Raw genomic sequence first — 17958 nt, forward strand, 5'->3', positions numbered from 1 at the left:
CTGCGTCGAAAAGGGCAGCACTGAGGCTTGAATCCAGGCAGGCTGTCTCGGGCTCAGGTTGTCTCAGGCCCATGTTGCTAAGACCTGACACCAACTTTGGAGCTTAAGCTTGGTCTCCTATTCTGACATGCTTGCTCAAGAAATGCATTCAGAGTAGTTAGTAGTCACCTGTCATATAAAAATATATATACAAGAAAGGGTTAAACTATTCTGTGATTCTACCACTATATCGCATAACTGGGTCAGCCTAATCACTGGAGAGAAGGAGGTTTCTAAGCGCTATTTCCAAACCCGTCCCTAAGAACACCAGCCGTTTACAGTAGAAATTTGGGGAGAAAACTATTTGAGGTGAACAGCAGAGACTTCTATTATCATACCAATTTGATTATTTCTTTGACCTTTTAGATTTGAATAATTTAATTGCTAGAGTTAAAAACTTGTCTGTTTTTTAGGAAAATGAGATTTTTATCTGGGATTCCCCAGTATATTAGAAAGATGATTCTTAGTATAATTGTGGGCAAGAAGGAAATAATATACATATTTGTGGCTATGAGCAGCTAACCAGAAAAAAAAAAAAAGGAAAGAAAGAAACTGTCTGGACTTGTACAGTTCCAAAAACTACTGAATGTTTTCTTTTTTTTTTTCCACTACTAAGCATTTCTTTCTTATCGTTTCCCACCTGTGTCTTTTACATTTTTGAAATACATATAAAGTTAATGTTTATTTTCCACCCACTGAAAGCTTTTTTAAGTTATTCTGTCTTTGGGCTTTACCTTCAGAAGTCGCAATTTGTTTGGCCAGCTTTGGCATGAGAGAAAGCTTCCTTTTATGTACAGCAAACTCTTGACTATTTAGAATGTTTGCTTGGGAGATAAAGTGATGTCTGGTGGTTTTTCTACTTTATAACAGTTCCCATGTACAACATGACTGGACAAAAATAAAAATGTGCTTGCACTGAAAACCATCTTTCTTTGATGAGTACGTCTCATAATTGGGATCAGTATCATTAATGCCAGTTTTTTTTTAATAGTCCAATATCATGTGAAACTTCCCAATGTTTGTATTATAAGTTAATACATATATTCCAAATATGGGTTCTGGAAAAGACGCTATATGAGGTGGTCCAAACCTTTGAGTTGCACTGTCTTCATTCTTCATACTAAGAATTTGACTTCAACTCTAGTGAAGATCGTATCTGCAGGTAGCTCACCAAAAGGCACTGTCCTGAGAGCATACTTGTAGCTCATTCCTTGGATTTCAGCAAAAACCATGGGATGGGAACAAAAAGACAGTGAGGGATGAGATCTTCCAAAGGTCACGTGGAACTCGGGCTGAGAGGGAAGTAGAGGAGCAGAATGCGGAGCTCCTGAGGCTTGCCCTGCCTGTACCTGGATCTGGTCCTCAGGTTGAGGACTCCGGCTGCTGAGTGCTTAGACCTGAAGAAGATTTGGTCGGAAGTCTGATTCCTCTTGGGGGCATCTGGACGAATCAAAGTACATACAGTGGTAAAGTCTGGTCTGATCCTCTACTTTCATCTTTTTTATTGTTAACATTGTTTTCCCATCTTACTGACGGCACAGCTGAGGTCCAAAAGAGCCAAGTGCCACAGAGCTAGAGCAGTGTAAGGCCAGCACCTGTCACCTTTTCCAGCTCCATAATTTATAGCTGATCTTTTCCGTAGTATCTGGTACTGGTCACCAGTGAAACAGGGTGGTCATGAGGACTGCTCTATCCAGACCACCACTCCTAATAAATAGACCAAGCTCGGTGATGCTGTGGGTTTAGAGTCCCTTCCCCTCGATGGGGACTGGGCTGCCCTCAGGAGCACGACAGCCAGCTCTCCCTCCATTTTTCGGGGCACTGAAACCTCCAAGGACACAACTCTGTGCTTCTCCTCTGAAAGCCATGCTTGATTCGTTCAACTATCCATTGTTCGGTTCTTCAAAAACCAAAATGGTCTAGTGTGACTCCTGCAAGTTGAGGCTATGGACTCAGAGAGATGCCACTTGCTAACCAGGATAGGTGATGTGGTTTCCAGAGACTGGACTTCCTTTTCTCACTTTGCAACTGACTTGCTGAGTAAACCTGGGCTACTCAAGTCTTAACCTTGGTCTACCTTGGATTTCCCCCGTGTAAAAAACGTGGGAAGACAATGTCTAACTGCTTCTCAGGGATGTTGTGAAGATCACCTAATCAATGTTCTAAAGCTCACGGTCCTAGGGCAGCACAATGTGCTATACGTTACCCTCACTATGACCGCCTGTGATCGGTTACAGGCACACACACCAACATTTCTTACAAAAACAAACAAACAACAACAAAAAACTTCACAGCAAGGAATTAATTCTGTTCTTATTTGGGGGGGACTTCACAAAATGTCATAATAAAAACATTAACGTTCTGAAATCTAGATTCAGTTGCACGTGGCAAGGGAACATACTAAAACCTTGCAATGATGATATTCCAATCTACAAGTGCTTCAAGGAGAGAAAGAACTTAACCAGATGGTTAATTAATCAAATTTATTTAATGGGACAAATATAGTCGGTAATCTCATTCTGTTTTAGATTGAGTTTCGTTTAAGAATACTATAAAAACGCTGTCATGGTGCAACCATCCAATACTTAAGTTTGCCAGTTTCAGAAACTAACCACCCTGGGAGAGAACACAGATGGGCAGAAACTGTTTTGTGACCACTTTATGGAAAAAGAAATTAAGACAGGGTTAGAGGGTGACTCACTCAAGGGCTACATACAAGTGCTAGATCTGCATGTGTGGACTTAAATCCCTTCCACCTGTCTGCTCTCATGCTCAACACCCACATTTATGAGCTGGCTCAGATGGCCTGGACTAGGGGTACACAGGGATACGGGGATTGATTTCCAGCTCGGGGTCACAAAATAGCACAACCTTCTCACCCCATAAGAAGCCTGTCCCCAGGTCTTGAGTGTCTTTCATAGTGGGTGCTAATGAACCAACCTAACTAGCCGAGAATAAGTGGAGAAATTAACAGTTACGTTCAGACAACCATTAAGATGAAAAACACGTCCATGAAACACGGTTGATCTAGGATACCCTCCATCCAGTACGGTTTTACCAGTCTACACAAAATGGAGAAAACAGGGAAGGTAGTGATTTTTTTAAGTTAAATTCATTCCATTTAAAATAGTGTAATTTATTCTATGATTATGCCCTTTCTATTTTTGGTGTTAAATAGTCTTTATTTTACCAGTGAGAGTAAATGGTAGCTGATTTCTTAATACCCCAACTCAGCAAAATAAGAAGTTAGCACCTTTCTACTGGCCCTTAAATATAAAAGGTAACATAGAAAGACTTCTGACATCTGCAAGTTTGTCTAGCTCTGTCTGAGGATAAGTTTCCTGCTGTTAGAAACTCTTAAAGAAAGAGTAGAGACCAATAGAGTGGGTATTATGTCATGTGATCGAATGTTTCCTAATAAGACACAAAGCTTCATTTCAACCTGTAATGCAAAAGGATTTCAAGCTGTCCTAATAAATGGAGTTTCCAAACTAAGCTAGAAAAGTATGCTGCCATCTAAAATCAAATGAAATGTAGATTCTAAAATACTATAAAATATACACTTATATTGTCATTCTTCAAAAGGTAGAAAGCATTTTAATTAAAACCCAGAGGGCATACAAAGAAAATATAATCCAGCAGACATAGGCATAATAATAAAGAGCGAAAATCCTGTTTACTGGTTTTCCACTTGTAGATACTCTCTGTAGACGCCATAGACAAACATCAATTCCACATTTGCAGACAGATGGCAAAGGATTTAACCATTCAGTTAACCAAAAAAGAACCCAGGCGTTACCAACCTTGGCACGAGTTGACAGAGGACGGGAGGTGGGAGAGGGAAGGGGAGTCAGAAGAGCTAATGCTCTCATTTTTTACTGGATCATTAAGTGATAATCTCTATGATTAATGGAATAAGACATGAAGAATGTGTTTGAAACGTCGGCACCGTCATTTGAGGTGAGGGGCTGGGAAGGGTGACATAACCATGGAGGGAAGACGCTCAAGGGAGACATGGGGCTGAATGAGGCAGAGAAAAGCCATTTACCCTGGAACAAAGTCAACAAAACCAAATGTTTACAAACTGAGAAAGAGTGGTGTTAGGGGTTGAATTGTGTCCCCTTTTGATACGTTCCAGTCCTAACCCTGGTACCTGCCATTGTGACCTTTTTTAGAAATGGGGCCTTTGCAGATGTAATCAAGTTAAGATGAAGTCCTTGGAGTGGCCTCTAACCCAATGACTGGTGTCCTCAAAGGAAGCGGGAAATACCAGGTGAATGCAGATATAGGGAGAATGCACGTGAGCACAGAGGCAGACATTGAAGAGATGCAGCTGCAGGCCAAGGAACGCCAAGGATGGCCAGCTGCCCCCATGAGACGCTGGAAGGGACCAGGAAAGTTCCTCCCCTGGAGCCCTCAGAGGGAGCATGGCTCTGCCCACACCTTGATTCTGGATGTTCAGTCTGCAGAACGGTGGGAGAATAAATCCCTATTGCTCAAAGCCACCCTCTCTGCGGTACTTTGTCACAGCAGCCCTGGGACGGCAGTCCATATGGCATACATATATTATGTAAAGAGATGAAGGCAATCACCCAAAGAACTTCTAAGAAGTGTGGGAGGCCTAAAGGGTATTGCCTCTGGGAAGCGGGTCTAAGGGAGGAGAGGAAGCAGCATAGGGGCCGTTATTTTGTATTAAATGCCTTTTGTGCTCTTTGGTTGTGTAACCACACACGTGGGTTACTTTGACCTTTAAAAAGTATAAATAAAATATCCATGGGATGGATAAATAAAATATCCCAGTGAAACCTGGTCAGCTTTCTCTGCAGCCGATGCTATACTCTGAGGACTGCTGACCACCTCCTCCGCCCAGCTCCCTGGCCCCGCCCCCCCTCCCCCCCACCCCGTAGTGGACACTCCCTGGACTCTGTCCCTGTCTGTCCTCAGGGACACACAGCAGCTGAATGTCTGCGTGCATGTGCACTCACATGCCTGCCGGCCCCACCTCAAGTATTCTTGGACTTTCTTTGGGTTTGTATCATCAATGACGGTAATTTTCCCTATTGCCTTGGATGATTAAGAATCGACGACGATGAAAACTGAGACCCTCAGAGAGCCTGTTGCTGGTTTCCTTCGCAGATTAACACACAAAACAACGCCTGACAAAGATTTCCAAGATCACGCTATACAGTATCAGAAAACCTCACAATTGAGCTTAATCACAATCATTCGCTCATCAAATTTTATTTAGCCCACAAACAGAAATGCTGAGTGCTCCCCGGTGGCCTGGATCAAGTCCCTTGGATCTGTGACGCGAGTGATGACTTTCCCTGATGGACAGATGGACGGAAGAGGTCCCATGCCTTCTGCCCGCTCTAAGAAGAATGGTCACATGGAGCCCAGCAGCCTGTGACGTTGTGGCAAACTGTGTAGCCACCTCCCACATGAACAGGCCTATTGATGACCGTGGAACCTAGTGCAAGGGCACCAGTCCCCGTCCCCGAAGAAGCTGGACAGCAGGGCAGTGTTCCTGGGAGGGAAACAAGGCAAAAGACAAACACAGTGTGTGTGCACCCAAGGCCTCTGCTCACGTCCGTGTGCATGTGGCTGCCGTGGCAGCTGGAGAGCACCTCGCCATGTGCAGGTGGATGAACACTGAATGAAACACCTACCAGCCATCACATGGAGGAACACGCAGGGAGCAGAACAAAGCGGTGGCGTCTTATCAGAACTAGGATCCTGACTGCAGTCAGTGCCCTGCCTCCAGGGGAAACGCTTTACATTTTTTTCCATCCCAGCGTTCAGTTTCCGGGTAACACCTCCCAGCCAGCCAGGGAGTAACCTGCCCTGCCCTCCTGGCTATCAGACGTCTAGACTCGGCAAGTGCCGTCCCTTCCATGTTGCAGGTGGCAAGTTCACCCCGAGCGGACGTCCCCAGACAGGTGTGAATTGTGCCCACGAGAAATCGAGCCACAACTGGCAAAGCCACTGCATGTGTGAATCTATGCTGAACACACAAGGAACAGAACGGCTTGATTTTGATTCTGTGGCCTTTCGGGGAACTCTCCCTCTGGCCCCGCAGACAGAAGAGAGTGTAGCTCCATTTAGAAGGGGCTCCATTCAGGCACACGCATCCGCATTCTCACTGTCTCAGGTACCCTTCTCCGCAGCTGGCCTGTCCCCCCTTCTTGCTTTTAAAACATCACCTCTCAACATATCGTAATGAAGACCAAGCCCTGAGACTCAGATGTTCCAGAAACTTGAGATATTAGATGTGCTTTGATCATGTCTGGCTCCTTCTCATGTGCTTCGTTCTTGATCACATCAATGCTGCCATCAACAAATGCTGCCTTTTTAGTTCTGATGTACGCCTAACAAGTCCTTTCCTCTAGCACCTAACGACAGACTCTCTCCTTTGTTTAGTCCATACATACACACACATCCACGTACACACGCATACGCACACAGCAACATACCACATGGGGGGCTTCCCTGGTAGCACAGTGGTTAAGAGTCCGCCTGCCAATGCAGGGGACACAGGTTCGATCCCTGGTTGGGGAAGATACCACATACCGCAGAGCAACTAAGCCCGTGCACCACAACTACTGAGCCTGTGCTCTAGAGCCCTCGAGCCACAATTACTGAGCCCATGTGCCACAACTACTGAAGCCCACGTGCCTAGGGCCCGTGCTCCACAAAAGAGAAGCCACCACAACGAGAAGGCTGCGCATCGCGACGAAGAGTAGCCCCCTCTTGCCACAACTAGAGAAACCCCATGCACAACAACAGAAACCCAACGCAGCCAAAAATAAATAAATAAAATTAATTAATTAAAAAAAAAACACACATGAGGATATGGGCAAAGTTCCCTCATACCATAACTGAAAATATGCCAATACTCTTTGGATTGCCAAGTTCTAGATTTATTAGGTAAACTGTTTAAGAGGCGCATGACTGAGGGCTTCACATCCTCGTTTTACGAAAAGAAAATTTAGTAGCTACTATTCTATAGAACTTTCTGACACTACAGGGTACCTCTGTAAGGAGCTGTCCCATTTGTGAGCCAGGCTTACCCTGGTCAGCAGGGGGAGATGATGGCACAAACCCCAAAAGGACAACCCGGCCAGGATGGTTCCTTAATCCCTAGGAAGGAACATAACCCAGCTTCTTAGGGGTCAGACTTATAACGAATGAGGCCCTACATTACGTAACAAACTCTCCAGGGAAAAGGTGACTGTTTCTTAAAGATATCCAGCCACTTGACTGGACATCAATTAAATTAAAATTTTAAATTTTAAATTAAAAAAATTTTTTTTTAATTTTGAAAATTAAAAAAAAAAAAGAAAAAAGGACCAAGTGCATCCTCTCTCTTCCCATCCCCCTGGCAGATCATTGGGATTGATGAAGTGGGAGCAGTAAGAGGAACAATAACTGTATAAACAAGAAGAAATAAAACAAAAAAGAAAAATAAACATGAGCTGGACCAGGGGCAAAAAAAGGCAAAACAAGCAGAAATGATCTTTTGATAAGAACAGTATTACATAATCCAGCGCCTATAACATGGAAAGCCACTTTGCACTGCAAATCACTTTTCCACCAAGAATTAAAAGAAGCAGAACGAAAGCAAAAATCAATTAAGGTCCGGAGAAGGGCTCCATTCCCCCTCGAGGGGCTTGTTCTTATCCAAACACTAATGCAGGTACTGTCAGGCTGCCTAGTAAAGGATATTTTTTATTATCACTTGAGCTGGTCTGTCCAGGGAGTGATTTTCCCATTTTAGTTTGCAAGGAAAGGTTAAACAGGAGGAGTGGAATGTTGTTTCCCTTAGAGAATAATACAATCTATCCCAGTGCTTAAAGCTCATGGGGCCTCTGTGGGTGTATCAGCTTCCAAGAAGCCCTCCTGGCTCTACCAAGGACCGACCAGCTGCTGAGCTGTGGGTGAGACCAGACATCGCCCCTTCCTCCAAGGGCGAAAACAGCACCTCTGTTCTAACTGCTCCCAACAGGAACCAGGCTGACTAGGAGGAACCAGGCTGACTAGGAGAAACCAGCACAGTGCTAGGCCCACGGGAAGCATGAAAATAATATTCACTGAAGAAATGTGGGGCAAGAATGATATCTCTGACCCAAAGTGATAAAATACCAGAGCCAATGGGCATCTTGTATTAGCTACAGGACAGCCACGCAAGGCAGACTTGCCTTGCATAGGACAGCTCAAGGTGTATTTGTCCAATAAATAAGAAAAAGGGATAGCCTTGAAACTTACACAGAAATATAAATGTTCTTGGGGAGTAAATCATATTTTTATTATTCCATCTGTGCCATTTGGAACGTGGTGATAAATTTTCTGAAAAGCAAGGTGTCCTACTTTGTCTTACAAAAACTGAACTTTTATAATATTGGGTTTGCCTACAGATGGGAGTGCATATACTCCTCTTCTTTGGAGTAAAAGTACAAGTAATCTGGACAAGTACAAAATAAAGGGAAATGATTAGATGTGCTTTCGTGTTCAGGGCGTTTGTCACCAGTTAGTTGCTGCTGATTCTGGCTGATGGACCTGAGGATGTGTGAATGAACCTGGTGACGATAAAACACTAGAGGTCGGGAACTCATGCCAGGGTCACAACTCAGCCTCCTGTTCAGAGTAAGTGCCGGTTTTTTGACCAAATTAGGCCTCCTTGGATCTCCGGGGTAGCCCTTCTGCATTTCCAGGAAGGAGGTGGATAAGTGGCTATTTTGGTCTGTCTGCCCATCTGGTCCCTTTGTAACTGGCTGGCTCAGACACTCAGCTCACGGTCGGGCCGGCAGATGAGGTGCCTTTGCTCTGACCAGCCATCCATCCCACTACGACATGGACCACTTCTGGACACAGAAGAGACCCAATAAGAAAGCCCCAGGGGGGAGGCACCCTCTCGTCCCCACAAGTGCAACTCCCGGCTGTGGGTCACGAGCATACCTGTCACCTAAGAAGGGGAAAGACATCAGAACTTGACAGAGGAACAAGCACCAAACTGTTGTCCCAAAATAAAGAACTCATATCAACAGGGAATATAAAAATGTTATTTAGAACTTCTGTTCTCAGATGTTTAATACAAAGGAGAGATTGTTATGCCAGGGAACAAAGTGATCCAATATTCACAAAGCAGGAATTCTCCCACTGCACATTTTGTTTCCAAAATACTTAGGACGACAGCAAGTTTTCCAGTTGGGGTAAAGAAGCCACTTCTGGAAGCAAGAGAGGAGGTAACTGAAATCTTTCACAGAGGAGCTGAAATCCTTCCAAGAAAAAGCACAGCAAATGTCAGCACTGAGGGGCATCCAGGGTGGATGGTGAGCCGACCTGTCCCCTAATGTGTGGGGGGAAATGAGGGCTGAGCGTTTTTAAAGCTACAGAACATTCTAGTAACATACCATGGGAACTCAGGAACCTCAAGCATTTTTTAAAGATTAACTCCTTGAGCCTGGGGTTCCAGGCAGTGCCAGTGTAATTGTACTTCCACTGGGATGGCTTCCAGGAAGGAACAAGCAGTGCTTCTTTATTACATATTTTAAAAACCTGTTTTGTTACCTGCAGGGGAGTCAGGTGGTAAGGAGGCTTCTTTTATCAAGGTGGGGGCTGGGGAAAAAGACAGCAGATGAGTGACCTTTCTCTCTGGCATGTTCACCATACGAGCTGCACTATGGAATTCAGAGCCAAAGCTGCCAACCAGAAAGAGAACTCAAGGGTATCGATCGGTTTCTCTTCTTTTCATGTCATTATTTTTACTTTTCACTGAAAACAGTCGCATCGCTGTTTATCTCTCTGTCCCCTTTACCAGACTGTATGTTCCTGGAAGGAAATGCAATACAGCCAAAGACCCCAGGCTTTGAAATCAGGTTCACCATCTTAATCCTATGTCTGTGACCAGTATGGGGTCAACGTCAACTTCTCTTTAACTCAACTTCCTTACCCATAAAATTGGAATAAAGATGCCCATCTTTTAGAGCTGTGGCAAATCTCCAATGTAAAATTATAAGTGAACTGCCTACGCACAGTAGGTCCTGCCTTTGAGTTCAGGGACTGTGACTTACTCACCTTTGTATCTATCCCCCATAGCACTTTGCCCTTGAACCCTCTCCCTGGTGGTACACTAGCATGCTTCCAATTAGTCATGATTAAAATTTCGTACAGCCCACTGTAAAACTCGGCACTTGTGCTCCAAGCATTATTTTATTAATGACAAGGGTAGTGGCAGAATCAGATATGAGATGATCTTATGGCTTTGCTGCATTTCCTACCGCTGGAATGTCAAGGTGACAATGTTAAAATTACACAAAGGAAATATTTAAGAGGCAAAGGAGGAATTAAAGAGAGTGACAGAGATGCAAGTCAGGCAATTAAGTCCTAATTCTCAGCTCTACCGTCAAAGTACCAGTGTCTTTCAACAGCTTGCGTGATCTCAAGGCTTTTTTAAAGAGTTAGCATCTAGGAGTTAGCATCTGTGACAACTAACTAACATTTTAGTAAATAGTAACAGAAGCTGACATGATGGAAATTTTAAGGGCAATCATCCACGAAAAATCTTACTACTTGGGATTATTCTTTCTACAGAGTCCATGGGAATGGAGGCAGAGCCAAGTGGTTTACGGCTCTTACCATCAATCCCTACACTCTCCCACCCACTTGGTCATATCATCTTTTCTGCGCACGCAGCATGTGGAATGCACTGTGTCGAGTCCTCTCTGCCTGTGAATGAGAACAGGAGAGGCACCAGCCTGATGAGATAGCAAAGGGAGAGGAGGTGACTGTGTACACAACCAGGGGAAGACTGTCCACCGAGGGGAAGGCACAGAGGTGAGGGACCTACAGGGCAGGGGCCACAGGAGGTTCACAGGGAGAACGAAGACTCTCACTGATGACCCTTGGAGAGAAACAAAGCTCCAAGATCCAGAGAGGCGCCAGGGCTGGGAGAACAGATGCGTGGCAAGTGGGGATGCTGCGGAGAAGCACCTGTGAGACGCCAGGTGGCTCCAGCCAGAACTCCGGCCCCTTCCCACTAGAATCAAAATAAACACTGAAGCAATCAAAACGAGCACTCATGCGCTTCCAGCAGAGCCCTGGACTCTGGTTGGGAGTGGAGTCGGGAGGGGCAGGACATGATGGCCAGAGGAATGCGAAGGAAAGAGAAGAAAGGGCTTCTGTCCTCATGCAACTATTATGGAATTTGGAGAGAAACAATAACACAGTAGAGGCAGCCATCAGTAATCAAACACAAGACACTTCCCACTGGCATTGTTGCATTTGATCGTCATAGTAACCCTAGGATGTAAGTATTAATAACCCACGTAAAGATGTCACCCAAGATTACAGAACTAGTTAGAGATGAAACTAGGGCTAAAAGTCAGGTCAGTCTGACTCCACAATTTGTTTTCCAAGCTCTTACACTCTCCTGATTCTCTCTTTGAGAATCTCTCTGAGAATCAGAACTTTACACATACATGCATGTACATGGAGGAGAATTTTATAATCCAGGCATGGGGCAGGCTGGCCTCACGATGACTCAAACCCCAGAGGCTATAAAAAAAAAACCTGATAAATCTGATTACATGAAAATAAAAAGTTTCTGCCTGGGAAAAATACACAATAAACAAAGACAAAAGAGAAATGACAAACCAGAGAACTACTGGGAACATAAATCATAGGCAAAGGCTAATTTCATTAATATATAAGGAATGCCTATAAATCAATAAGAAAACATCCAACAAGACCAAACAGACATTCAGCAGATATAAAAAAAAATCAAAATAGTTCACAAACACATTAAAAGATATTAACTTTACTCATAATAAGAGAAATGCAGACTAAACAATGTATTAGTATTGGTGAACATTGAAGCATTTTATTCTACAAGCGTTGGTGAGGGTAGGAGGAAAGAGGTGCTCTCATAAATTACTAATGAGAGACTAAATGGATACATCCATTTGGAAGGCAATCTGGCACTAGCTATCAAAATTATAACTGTCTTTATCCTCTGACCCAAAATTCCAGTTCCAGGATTTTATCCTGCAGATAAACTCATACACGTGCAAAATGATGCCTATAGAAAGTCAATCTTTGCAGCAATGTTTGTACCAGCCAAAGTCTGAGAACCACCTAAATATCCAACCAAAGGAGACCGATTAAAAAAATTATGACGTCTCCCTATAATGGCCTATTATTTAGCCATCAAAGAGGAGAGGAAGCTCTTAATGTGTTGATATGGAACAAGCCCCAAGGAATATTGCTAAGCAAACAAAGAAAAGTAAAAATGGCAAGCAGAATATATGCTATCACAAATGTCAAAACACAATTATATAGAGTGTACCTGTGTATTTGTGTGCACCCCATGGAGAGACACACAAGAGACTGGTTACAGTAGGTTCTTCCAGGGAGAAAGGAGGTGGGTGGCTGGAATACAAGGGTAGGAGAGAGACTTCCTTGTCACTGTATACTCTGTATCTTTTGAATTTAATGATATATACTTATGCCTATTCAAAAAACAAGTGTATACACACACACACACACACACACACACACGTACAGAGATACTGTGCATACAAATCAAAGTTGAGTGCCAAACAGTGGCAAAAGCCAGCTTCTGGCCCAGCCTTGCAGCCAGTGGGCTAGTGAGAAAAGCTCCCTCACCAAAGTCAGTTTCCTCATCCATAAAATGGGATAATTCTCCCTCTTGTGGTTTTGAGGAGTAAATGAATGAATACACACAAAGCCCTTAGACCAGCACCTGGCGCACAGCAAATGCACACAAGAGTCTTATTAAATAAGTACCATCTAAGCTGAGATCAGAAAGGTCCACAGGAATTAGACCAGGAAGAGGGAAGAAGGGGGAAGCAGAATGTGCCACTCAGACGGAACAGCACGTGCAAAGGTCAGGGGGTAGGAAAGTGCACTGCTGTATGGAGGGCATCCTGTGGGGGAGGGGAAACCGAAGAGCCGGGGCTAAAGGAGTGAGCGTGGACCAGTCTGCACAGTTTCTCTGCGGGGGACAGGCAGCAAATGGAGCATTTCAGGCAGGGGAATTCCATGATTGGACAGGCTTTCCTAGAAAGAGTTCTCTGGCAATGGTCTGGAAGACAAGCTGGAGGGAGGCACAAACTGGGTGGCAGAGAGGCCACTTAAAGATTGTTGCAGCAACTCAAGAAGAAATGAGGAGGCCGTGAGCCAAAACAGTGGCAGCAGGGAAGTAGGAAAGGAAGGATTCAGGAGACACAAAGGACCCCACAAAGGTGGGGTCAACCTGCCTTGTGGACCTGGCCCAGGAGAGGGTGGAGAAGATGCAACCAGGGATAATTCCCAAAGGTCTGACTTGGCTCATTTGGAAGCCCAAGATGCATCTCACTGAGAAAAGGAGTTCAGAAGAAGGAATGGTTGGGGGTGGAGGTAAGATGGTAGGTTAGGTCCCAGGTTTGTCGAGGTTCAAGTGTCTCCTAGGTAATCCATGGTTAGCTACAGACGTCTAAACCTAGATAATGGGCTTGGGCGGCAAATACAGCTTTGGGAGGCACTGGACAGATCTATAGTACTTACAGGCTCTGGACTACGGTTAAGGCAGCTGCCCTCAGATGGCAACGGTCTGTTTGGTCCAAGTAAGAGACTTTTAAGAAGATACGTGACCTGTGATGCAGGTAAGACCCATGCTCCTCCCTCTGTCCCTCTCTTCCCCTTCCCTTCCTTCTCACCCTTCTTATACTCCCTCCTCTCTCTTCTTCTCTCTTCCCCCTTCCTCCTTCCTTCCTAAAAACAGAAAAAAGTTCTCCTAAGAGGTTTCCTTAAATGCTTCACTTGAAGCAACCCATTTCTGACAGCCCCGGCTACCTGGTGATGGAGGCTTTATTTTTTCCAACATTCCTGCCCTGCTCTTGCTTCTCTCTTTACACACAGAGGAAGTTGCTAGAAAGTTGTCACTGTCCTGTAGATGTATCTCCACGTAATGGGGAGCATCCCTGAAGACCTTATTTTTCCATGTGTCTGTCTCAACAACTGCACCGTCCAGGTGTTTCTTAGAAAGGGCATTCTGTGGTTTTCTCTCCTCCTGAGGGGCTTCTGCAAGATCAACCCCCATTAAAGACCACCTCCTGAAGGGTTTTATTAAGAGACATTAGAACTGACTGCTGAAAGAGCATACATACCCTTTTCTACTAAAAGTAAAATCATGTTTAAGCAAGATTTCTGGAACAAGCTAGTCAGGATCCTGGGGCTAGGATTCAAGAGTTGCCAGCTTTGTTACTCACTCACTCACACGATCCTAAACTTTGGTCTCCTCACCTACAGAATTGGGATCACTTGCCAGATCATCTCCAAATTTCCTCTGGCTCTAACATGTTGCGAGTCTAGATTCGAGGAGGATGGAAACTGCTCTCATGACTGTGTGCACTCTCTCAGCAATTCAAACATGCCAGTAACCATTCAAGGCAACTTCGGTTTTAGAGATTAGTTGACTTCCTGCCTGGACAATAGACTTCTTGCAATGTTATCATTCACCGAGCCTGTTGCCGTGGCTCATACACTTATCCCAAAGGGAAACCCCAACTATTACCCCAACCCCAGCAAGTGCCGCTTACTTTTCACATTTCATATTTGCCAAAGAAGCCACCTCTCTTCCTGAAGAAACCACAGCTAGGGACTCTGAGGGGAGAAAAAATGCCATGCAAGGCATGGATGACTACTCAGTCTTTAACTATGTAAATTACAGGCCTCCCTTTTTAAAATGTAAGATAGAAAGTTCAGTCTACCAAGAATGGACAACGTATTTTCCCTCCTGTAGAGATTTATGTGACCCGTGAGAATAAGCAAGGAATACAGACAGGGAGACCTGACCTGGTAACAGACTCCCTGCCTTCTCTCTCCCATGGGGGTCCTGGGATCATCTGGATGAATCCAGTTATTACAGCAAGGCAGCAGTACAAACAGCCACAAGAGATTCCATGTAGAGCTCAACACAAAGGAAAATATCCAAGAGAAAGTGGCCATTATTTATCTAAAAAGACTTTTTCCCCCCATCATGTCTATCAAAATGTGATTTTCCTAGAATCTGTGTACTTTTAGAAAAAAGCAGTATGTCAGAGTTTAATTGACTTAAAATATTGTATCTTAAAAGATATCGGGTAATATACACTCATAAACCAAAGCCTGGATTAGATTAGTTTGAAATGCATCATCCTCAAAAATAATTTCAGTTGAAACCTGGTTTCAGTGTGCTCTGGTAATCATATAAGGGAGAATATTAGGTATCTTCCAACATTCACAGCGTACTTGCTGTTAATCACACAGCAATATAGAAATTAGCTGTCTAATTTCCTAGAAACCAGATATAATTTATTGGTGCTCTGAGGGGGTGCATAGATAGGTTTCCATTTTTGAAATTTATACATATATATATAGACATATATATACACACACACGTGTATATATATATGCACACACATGTGTTTATCTTTAAATTGTTCACTACACCCAACATCACTCAAAATAAGAGAAAGGACAGGACGAATTAAACACAAACTGAGACAGTTATTTCACCTATTATTTTCACAAATGTAAAAAAAGGTTGACGACTACTCAGACAGCCGGTAGAGCTGTAAGCTGCTCACTCCTATGGAGGGCGATTTGACAGAATCAATCAAAATGCCAAACACACTCACTTTTGGTTGCAGCAATTCTGCTTCTAGGATTTCTTTCTATAGACACACAAAATCATTTAATACAAAGCTATTCACTGCATCATTATCTGTCCCAGAAAAAACTGGAAACAGCCTAAATGTCTATCAGTAAGGGACTAGTGAATAAGCCATAATAACAAAGAAAAAGGAAGCTTGCTCTGAACTTACTAATATGCACTGAATTCCAAAATGTATTTACGTGAAAAGCCCATTTGCAGAACAGCATTTATGTTTGCCACCCTCTATATTACAAAGGGGGAAATAATCATATACACGTGTATGCACACCTGTACATATGTGTATACCCAGATATACAGATGACTATGTGTATATGTGAGTATAAATGTATGCGCATATACAAGACCCTGACAACAAAGGTTCTAGGAAAGGCAACCAAGTGCTTGGGCAGAGGAATAGGGAGAAGTCCCTTTCCTGCATACCTTTTGGGATCCTTGGGGTTTTTGTGTGTTTATTTTTTATTGAAGTATAGTTGATTTACAATGTTGTGTTAGTTTCTGGTGTACAGCAAAGTGATTCAGTTATTCTTCTCCATATTCTTTTCCATTATGGTTTATTACAGGATATAGAGTATATTTCCCCATGCTATATAATAGGACCTTGTTGTTTATCCATTCTATATGTAATAGTTTACATTTGCTAGTCCCTTTGGGGACCTCTTGAATTTTGAACCATGTGAACGTGTCACCTATTCAAAAATAATTTGACGAGCATAAATAATAATAAATTGTTCTCGGGTAAGCAGTAGATACACACATACGTATTACTACTTAAGAAGAACATGAGGGGCCATACTTTTTAAACACAAAACATTTAGGCCAAGATCGGGTTTTTAAAATAATGCTGTGGAGAATAAAAATGAGGTGATCTTCCTTTTTCTATTCTCTTGGAGCTCTCCTAAAATAATAAATGACATATAACAGTTTGGAGGAAAACCAATTAAAGGGACATAAATCATCATTAACCCCTTCCCCAGATGAATGACAAAGAGACACATGTTCTAATTAACACCGAGTAACATTGTGTAAAGAGCAGTTTGCAATGGAAATGAACAGATGGCAAACAAGCATATGAGGTATTAGGGTGCAAGACAGAAAACTTGATCTGACACTGAAAACTTCAAGCAAGTGAAAGAAATTGTACCTGAATGAAAATTGCTCTGAAAAGATGAACGAGCTCCCCTATACAACTTTCTCTAGTTTTTAGATGCATATGGGGGGTTTTGCTGCTTTCTGTGTTCAGTCCCCACGAGGCAAATATTATTCCAAAGCCCATCCCACTTTCTAGATAGGCAAACACAACCACACAGCAACCACGCAGCCACCTTTTTACAACAGAAAGATTTCCTATCCCCAGGCGATGAATGGCTCAGTCTATTTCAAACCAATCTAGCATTTCAGTTCAACAAAAGGTTTTGGACATCATCTTGGAGTTTGATGTAATAAGAGCTGACCTAAAGGTTTATGCTTTAACAACCCTCTCTTTTCTTTCCTTTGAAACAGAGATTTATGACAGGTGGCAGAGAAAGAGACAGAGATCGCAGGGTTGGTGAAACCCTCTTAAGATGCACAGAGCAGGTACCAAAGGGCTCGTGATTCTAACTTCTCTTTGCTCAAAGGCAGACCAAGTAAGGAGGCAGGCATGGTTTCCTCTTGTTTACAAGTTCATCCCATTCTCAGGCTTTTCTCTGAGGAAACAAGGATGCCACAGCAGTGGCAGTTTCATTAGCTGAACCCTCAGCAAAGAACCAGTGACTGACTCCACATGTGGGAGACTTCAGCCCAGCTGACAGATGCTATTTCTCTCTGTCCCCATTGACCCAGGCTGGGGAGACAGCACATTTCAGACAGGATGCCCTCCCAAAGTCATGATGCAAGCTTGAAAAAAAAAATCTGTTCAAGATCCAAAACCAGGATCTGGTTTCTGCCAGTTCAGAACGACAGAGACCAGGGGCTAAGACACTGTCCTTACAGAAAGTATGTTGAATTTATACGTATTTAATGTCAGTTCACACTTCATACTCTCCTGTCATTTATTGTTTTACCTACATCTAGGGTTTTAAATGTACATTCTGTAGTGAAAAACAGCTGGATAAAAAACATAAAACTCTGAGTAAATACCAGATACAGTTCCTGCTCTCCAGGCAAAACGCAGAAAAGGTTTTTGTTTGTTTAATTTTGGAACTCCAAATAACTACTCAAAGGAA

The 17958-nt window shown here is 43.4% G+C and overlaps 1 protein-coding gene across 3 annotated transcripts in view; it reads right to left on the reverse strand.

The window, feature by feature from the left end:
• Positions 1 to 17958, reverse strand: part of BCL2 (BCL2 apoptosis regulator) — a 171333-nt gene that overhangs the window by 112145 nt on the left and 41230 nt on the right. The window lies entirely within an intron of this gene.

Source organism: Hippopotamus amphibius, chromosome 11 (genome assembly GCF_030028045.1).
Source record: "Hippopotamus amphibius kiboko isolate mHipAmp2 chromosome 11, mHipAmp2.hap2, whole genome shotgun sequence".
Classification (NCBI taxonomy): Eukaryota; Metazoa; Chordata; class Mammalia; order Artiodactyla; family Hippopotamidae; genus Hippopotamus; species Hippopotamus amphibius.